The 8665-nt window shown below is 38.3% G+C and overlaps 1 long non-coding RNA gene across 3 annotated transcripts in view; it reads right to left on the reverse strand.

Moving 5' to 3' along the window:
* Nucleotides 1–1109, reverse strand: part of LOC135217867 (uncharacterized) — a 333302-nt gene extending 332193 nt beyond the window's left edge. For 2 of the 3 annotated variants that reach the window (XR_010315213.1, XR_010315214.1), the window contains exon 1: nucleotides 995–1054. This is a non-coding gene — a long non-coding RNA (uncharacterized LOC135217867). Of the gene's footprint in view, nucleotides 1–994 lie in introns of all 3 variants that reach the window. The other variant, XR_010315215.1, reaches the window with a different exon arrangement.
* Between the last annotated feature and the right edge of the window lie 7556 nt (nucleotides 1110–8665).

Consider the following 8665-nt stretch of genomic DNA (forward strand, 5'->3'; position numbering starts at 1 on the left):
AGGCAAGAAATTTCTCTCTCACATATTTACAAAAATATCTACTGATATGGTAATATCATAGCTTACTAATGGCAATGTGTGAGAAATGGGTGTATTTTTTCCAAAAAGTACTGTATACTATTTGAATCCTATTAAACCTATGAGTGACTGCGTCTAGTGGAGGGAGGCAATGCAAGGACTAGCCAAATACAGAACGTAAGTTATTTTCATAAAGCAGCTTAACCTAGCATGAACATCCCTCCCTATATCCCATTAACCATGGAACTTTGTTCAAGAAGTGCACTGCACCTGAATACATCACAGCTTTATAGATTTAAACAGAAGACGGAAGGCACATATTAAATGGTCCACACCCAGTGGTGGCCTATATTATGGTCTACTGCAACAGTTCTAAAAAACTTTGTAGGTTCTTATAAAACAAACTGGATATTGGTTCGGCAGCCATATCCTGATCATGCTAGATATTGGTACAGCAGTGAATTGTGCATGCGCGAACCCTTGTTTAACGACTCAGGCATATCAGTGATAGCAAGAAAATGGTGACCAAGCAACGTGAGCTGTGTAATAATACATTAGTTTTCGCCGAAAAACAGAAGTTTTCAGGTTTCAACGAGCTGAAAAATGCAATAGACGTTTACAAAGAGTCAAACTTCCAGAAATTGTGTATTCGAAGGTCACGTAGGTTGGTTAGGTTAGTATGCTAACCTATATGTTAGTCTTCTTCAAAGTTTGTTTTTCTTTAAGGGGGATATGAGGAGCGGGGCCCCCTCCTGTCCAGTAACAAGTCCTACTAGTTTAGGTTAGGTTAGTATGCTAACCTATGTGACGCATGCGCAATTCACAGTCGTACCAATATCCATCGTGATCAGTCGTACCAATTTCCTGTGCCCTTATAAAATTTGGCCTTGGTCAGGCCTACATATGGGTCAAGCTAATTTGGTAGGGTATGTTGCACAATTCGATAATAACATACGAGTATGAAAAGCTTACTCACTGGATTGACGTTACTCGGCCAGAATGGCGACATCACAATCCCGACGGTCTCGGAAGTGCTGAAAAGAAGAAAATAATGAACTGAGACTACGACAACCTGAGTAATAAACGTCCTCTGTGCAACCTATACCTAAATGGGGAACGTGACGGCGATTCCTTACCTTACAAGGTTATGGAGAATTCCAACTCATCATGCCAGCTGACTGCATAGTTCAGAAGTGGGGACGTCGTGGGCGTGGCTCGTGAGCACAAGGGCAAGTAGTGATTACTATATAGTGGGGGGGGGGGAGTCAGCTTCGGTGCTGTCACACGGCCACGTGACACGTTGTCCGAAACTTTATCCGATTTGCCCAGTGACAAAAATTTGCATAAACGACACTACGAGTTGTCATTAGGTTAAACAAGCCTTGTACTGGCGTGAGCAGATGTTTTCGGGGAAGCCAGAACTTTGGTCTACTCTACCGTCTTGTACACAAAGATTCACTACCAGCGTGCCTGGCGCCTGCACAGGGAGTAAGGGGTCAAGCAGGCAAACACCAGGTCAGTACAAATTCGTAATTGCGCTAGTAATATTCAAATCTGTACGCTAATCGTATGATTAACCAGTGATAGTGTGGTTTATGTAACATTTATGGAATATCATATCACTCTATTGATCATGTAAAACTGTAATTATTAGTTTTAGTAACATGCTGAAAGCCTACAGCATGTAGGCTTTCAGCCAAATCTGCGACATCTTGTGTCCTGGTCGTGTAAGCATCAAGAGTATTGTCTGTCGGCTTTAGTATTCGGGCCATAGGTATACAGCAATAGCTTAACCTGAACAACAGCTCGGCAAACCTTTACCGTCCAGAACGATTAGACTTCATTTGAAATACGATGAGTGAAGGGATTGTTTTTAGTCGTTTTTGCAATGCAGTGCGAAAAACTGCGTGATTATATATAAAATCTAAATGTTAATAGTATTACAGACGATTCTCCACCCATTGAATCGGATAAAAGCTCCCTCTCCGAAAATTTTTTTTAATCCTAATATATAAGTAGTATAGCCTACTGTCCTAACCTTGCATGCGGTTGCCCATGGCGGGAAACGGTTCAGATCTCTGCCATATCGACAAAAGAAACATCAGGCAGGAACATTATTTTGTCATCATATATAATATTTGTTATTCATTGCTCCTAATTGTTATTATTATATTGTTATTATTAAAGGTAAGTGGCAATGCAGGGAAACGCATGGCATCAAAAGAAAAAAAGTTATTTTCTAACATAGGCCTAGCCTACAGCATAGGTAAACTCTCGCCATGGTGACGTTCCCACGAAAGGAATTGCGTAATTGTCTACGAACTATGAAATAGTGAGGTAGAATTACGTGTATAGTTGTTTCTTTAATTGCAATTAATGTCATAACAATAATTCCGAACATCTGTCTACCTACCAGTGCGAATTTCGATTTGTTTTCGAAAGAGGAAGAATCCAGTATATTATTTGGAAACTGACTGCTCCTTGGACCTGGGTAACTTCAGCGATCCACAGTCATTGAAATGCTTAATATAAACGACTCTGGACAATTAGTCAGTCAAACGTCTTACTTACTAAATACCCACATTTAAATTCTCATCACATGGTTAACGAACGGTTATTTTAAGTTTCAGCCTTATACTGGGTATAATCACTGAACCACGTTCAGATTATGTTCAATACAAAGCTGATAAAAAATATTTACCCCCACACGGGAAGTCTTATTGTATGGTTATTTTTCTTACGATTTAATCTCACTATCTTAGCATAGTTGGACATGCAACCAAAAGTTGCAATGTCTAGGTACACACCCAGTCCCTTGAAATGCTTTAACATCTTTGCCATATTCTGCTCACACAAACAGAATAATAATAATAATAATAATGATAATAATAATAATAATAATAATAATAATAATAATAATAATGGAATCTAAATATTGCTTTCAAGTTCCGGGATGAGTAATATATATCAAATAATAGAAAGGTGCTGCTAACACTCAACTCTTGTTCAAAGACTCATTATATGTGTTAACAACATCTGCACCATCTTCACCAATTCGCTGGTACCATTTTATATGTTGACAGTCTGCAAAGTTTTGAGCTCTTCAGACTACAAACAATATGACAGCTGCATTTAGCTGTGGTGCAGTCGCATGTAATGGGCTCATTATTGATTCGGGGAAATTAGCGATTTGCACCCAGTTTATTGTGAGTTTCTGCTAGACTGCAATGATTTCCCGAGTCCATCTATATCCAGTGGGTGATGGTACTTGGTTTTTGTTAAGTGGTGTTATTCAGAAATTGCCTTTTCTGATATTTGTACAGATATGTGTTTTTGATAATTGCAGGTGGGTATGGTGTTAGGTACGTCCTTCTTTAGACACAAACAGTTCATGGTGCACTTCGTTAACTTTTTCAGTTGCAGGTTTTTATAAATACAGTTGAAAAGGACTGGGATATAATCCATTCTTTCCAGAGATCATAGGAATTTTTTGAAACTGAATGTCTTCTTGTAACATATTCACGGTACTTAGCTTCCTACGTCCAGCAATCATGCTGATAATAGCTTTACAAACACCACTTAGAATTATGTACTTTAGCATTATTTCCACTCTAGCCCAGAGTGCCACTTTTGCAATCAAGGGGAGACAGAAAGAACCTGTATCAAACTGCAATGACCAAAATTATCTTGGAGCCAGGGGGATGAAGTATGAGGAGCCAGGGGATGAAGTATGAAGTAAGTGTAAAAGGATTCATGTTTCAACCGTCTGTGGCTTGAATAGCTCTGGCACATTTCACAACTTCTGCCGCTCTTCTTATGATTGACACCATTACGTGGGATAATGTAGTTTTCCCAGTGTATTGTTTCTCTCCCTTCCTCCCACTGTTGGGCAAGGAACTGAATAAGGAAAATCTCGTTGTTGTGGAGGATAGAAATTGTTCTTCTTCTAGTGTTTGGCTTTGATGATTTTGTATTCTCATTGGCTTGCAGCATTCTTGATAGTTTTCATTTTGACCATCAAGAATAATGTCCAGCCTGTTACTGCTTGATACTTTATTACGGTCATTAACAGTCTCCATAGGTTTTCTTCTCTCCTTTTATATTGTGAAAAATAGCCATTCCATCTATTATGCAAGTAGATGATGGTGAAATCATATATATTATACACATATATATTATATATACATATATATAGGAGAGAGAGAGAGAGAGAGAGAGAGAGAATGTAAATACCTGGAAAGGAGGCCTTGCCTAAAACGTTTCCCCTAGCAGGCCATCGACTGTTGCAAGAGACATAGCAAGGGACACAGCAGAAATCTTTAAACCTCCTCCCTGTCAGTTTCCAATGATTGTTCCATAAAGCCAACTCCCAATGTCCAGTGGCTGCTTGCAGGATGGCAGCCTTGCCATGAGTCTCCAGCCTCTGGGATTCTCTGGTGTAACTGAAAGTTTTGAACTTTATTCTGGAAAGATGACGATGGAATTTGATTAGCATAGGAATGGTCTCCAGTCTCCACACTATGAAGTTCAGATAAGCCTCTTCACTGCTTTCACTGAGATCTTGTATAAAATTGTATGGTGACAGTAGCTTTTACAATGATTGCCAGACTCACTTGTTTTTTGTAAGTCACTCATAACACCAATTGTTGTTCAAACAGCGGTTTTTTTTTTTTGTCTTAGCTATTTTGAGTTTGTTTAAGTGGACTACCTTACCAGGCGCTTTGACACCTGTCAGCTCTTCTGGACTCGACTCCTATATTGTATTTGATGACAGCTTCAGTATTCAGATTGAATTTATTATAATCCACCTGGAAAATGGGTGTCTTTGTTCGCAGTTTCTTCTGTGGTCTATTTAATAAGAACACAGCCTTATGCACTGGAGTCTTCTATATGAACAAGCTTTTTTGAACCATAAACATCCATATTTATGTCAGACAAGTGAGGCATTTGAGCATAATCCACAATGAGACAGCGTGCATAACTGATTTTTAAAATAAGCAAAGTATTATGGAATCGGCGAGGATAATATCGGATGCTCACTCATTCTTCTAGACAGACAGCATGACACGCCTTCGATATACGTAACAGTCGCATATGTAGAGACATTTCAGCTTTTATATGATCTGTTGTAATTTCGTGTATGTATACACGTTAACCTTTGTGGAATGTCCGTAAATTATACAGATTTGCCCTTATTTACATTGCTTAAGAACGAATTCGCCAAACTCGAGAATTATGAATCACTGACTGCGTGAGCAATTGAACAAATAGTGCAACAGACAAAGAACAAAATTGGTGCACACATGTCATTTTACAAATGATTTTCCCATGTGAAAATGAAAAATGTAGATCCCATAGATTTTAGGGGCGGTTCACTCGTGATTTTAACGTACCTTTGGCTAATGTGGACAAATTCTTTGATGTAACAAAAATTGTCGTTCAAGCAATTTTGATCTCCAGTGTTTTTCTTACATTAAGCCAACCTTGTGGCTGGTACGGTCTGCAAAAAGCTGTCAGAGGCAAACACTGTAATTCTGGTGGTGTTAGGTTTTGTTGCCACTTTGCTTATCTTGGCATCTGCTTGTAATTCAGCGCATTTTATCAAGGAGGATTTCTGGACCTCGTCCCTCTCTTGCATTTTGTACCTGTTCTGCTGTCAAACTATAAAAGTGTTATCTGAAACTCGTGAGTTACTTTGAGACTTGTCACCTCACCAGTTAAAGGGAGCTATACTAAGTTACAGTATTCTCTGCGTATTAAAGCTGACCCAAACCACGATTCGGGGTTAACATCTGGCAACTCATTTTGTGAATGAACAGTTCTGGCACATCTCTCTTATGGCTGCAGCAACGTCTAGTAGCACATCTGAGAAGAGTACTCCGAGATCCATATTCTCCTGGTGAATGAGATCGCTTATGGGAATTAACATCGTCCGAATGGTTGATGCTCGCCGTCTTCGTGTGCTGGTCTATTTCAGGGTAGTACAAATTTTAATATAAAAATAAAAGTAAGAATAAATCACTGTGGTAAATGGAGAGAGATTATAAGTTCATGGTAATGATTAAATTTGAGATGAAAGCCTGAAGACGACACGTGCGCACATCCTCCACCAGTTATCCTGTTTTCAGAATCATTAGAAAAATATTTATAGCTGTCTAGGTTCTTATTTTGGAAGGCTCTCAGGTTTCATTCTTCGTAATGATGGGAAGGTTCTTCAAATGGTACCCACGTCAACTTTTGGTGCCTTTTCCCTCTCGTATACATACATTTTACACGCGCACGCACACACTATATATATATATATATATATATATATATATATATATATATATATATATATATATTATATGTGTGTGTGCGCGTGCGCGAGTAAAAATTTATGTATACGAGAGGGAAAAGGCATCAAAATTTGACGGGTACCATTGAACTAAATCCAAGCTTTAGTCATCATGTCGTATACGTACTTAATATACTACATAATATCATATTAAGTACGTATACGACATGATGACTAAAGCTTAGATTTGAGAATGCGTAACATTTATATCTTGTCGATCAATAAGAGAAACCTTATGGTTGGTTCTCTTGGGTATTTTTCACCCTTTTAGCTTTCTGTAAAGGAAAACTATTGAGGAGGCTATTTACTTGGCCGTCCGCACTTTTTTGTCCGCCCTCAGATCTTATCATCTTAAAATGTACTGAGGATAGAGGGCTGCAAATTGGTATGTTGATCATCCCCCCTCCAATCATCAAACATACCAAATTGCAGCGCTCTAGTCTCGTAGATTTTTATTTAAGTTTAAAGTCAGACATAATTTTCTGTCTGGCAACAATATAGGACAGGCCACCACCAGGCCGTCGTTAAAGTTTCATGGGCTTTGGCTCATACAACATTATACCGAGACCCACCGAAAGTAGATCTATTTTCGGTGGGCTCGATTATATTCTGTATAGAAACTTCGGCGCCTTATACTTGTGTTTGATGACCCTTATGTGTGCCGTGTGATGAACCTTATTATGATTATTATTATATTATGACTACATCCTCGATTGCCAACTTCTACAACGATTCATGTCCTATTTTAACTGCTGGCAGAGGAGAGGTGGGCGTGTTATGACTACATTCTTATGCAGGGCAACGAGTGCATTTCGAGCGCTGATTGTATTCGTGATCATTGGCATCCTGTTTGAACCAGTCCAGGCGATGACTTCATCTTTGTTATGAATTTACATTTGAGGACATGAGACGAAATCATATTAATAGTCCGTGTTTACTTCAAATGTTAGGTATAAGCTCTGAGCGCTGCTAATGAACAGACGCCAGATCTAACCATCGATAGCGTCGTTTTTAAGGCCTGACCTAGTTTTTAATATTGTCTTCCGTATTTTCCGTGTTTATTTGTTTATTAATTAATCTATTTATTCATTTTTGCCTTTGCGTATGTATGTCGCACGATGTTTCTGTGGCAATCTGAGTCCTCTTCCAAAGGGGTAAATAATTGACATATATTGATATTCTGAGTTTAGAATTATTCTTCATGACTGTCAGTATTACTAAACAGGAAATGATTAGGTAATTTGTGATTCCTAGTTATATCTTTTGCATGATTATATTCGTCCATCGACAAGTTAGACAGTGGATTCAAGCCCAGTCTACTTCAGAGATTATGTCGATTTCGTTGACTGTAGGCATATGTATGTAGTCTGGAGTTCCTTTATAAACTTTATTATGTTCGGTCTCACTTGCGGCATGATTGATAATCTATAAAAGAATATAGCATTTATGCAGATAATGCCAGTTATACAGTTATTCGCTCCCCAAGAGGGTATACTAATTGTTACTTCCCTCAGCAGAGATCTAGGACGGATCAGTAAGAGGAGCATGAGTGATGTATAAGGCTAAACTAACAAAAACAGAGTATAAACAGGTCGCTTGTGCACTTCGCTCTCACTCTTTATCATTCTTAATATATGATGGGTATTTTTTGCGTTGGGCCCCTTACTTTACTAGCTTTCTTTTGTACAGCACTTTAGAAGTACATCCTCTTAAGGAAACAGTGTAAAGCTCTCCTCTCTCCAAGCACTTGCTTCAGATCCTTTTTCTTACGAAGACGAGGATACTTTTTTCTTTTTTTCTGTTTGTAGCTCAGCAGCCTCCAGAATCTTTATTGGTCACTATTTTTTTGGGTAATCTGCATGCTATATTATCAGCTACATAATCAAAAATGCTAACACTAATATCCTAGTAACGTAACCGTTTAGGATGGACCCACATAGGTCGAAGGTTAGGATTAAAGTTTATTTATTTATTTATTTATTTCAAGTTCACATGATGAATAGATGACTACATATTTGTAGCATCCTTTCCTTACTGATGAAATGCTACATTTGAAACATGATACGATAGCAGTTATGATTGCATCGCTCTTATATAATCTGTATTTTCTAATTATTTGGTTGTTTTCTACAAGTAAATATGCATTGTCTATCCAAAGAACGTACATAACCAATTAGAATATCTAATATTTTTTTAAACGTATCAAACCAATGTTTCGCAGTCATGACTTTGCATGAAGGGAGAGAGAGACTGAACAAAATTGTCGCTGATGACATCTGCTAGAAGGGGTAGAGCATAGATATCTATGGG

Source organism: Macrobrachium nipponense, chromosome 9 (genome assembly GCF_015104395.2).
Source record: "Macrobrachium nipponense isolate FS-2020 chromosome 9, ASM1510439v2, whole genome shotgun sequence".
Classification (NCBI taxonomy): domain Eukaryota; kingdom Metazoa; phylum Arthropoda; class Malacostraca; order Decapoda; family Palaemonidae; genus Macrobrachium; species Macrobrachium nipponense.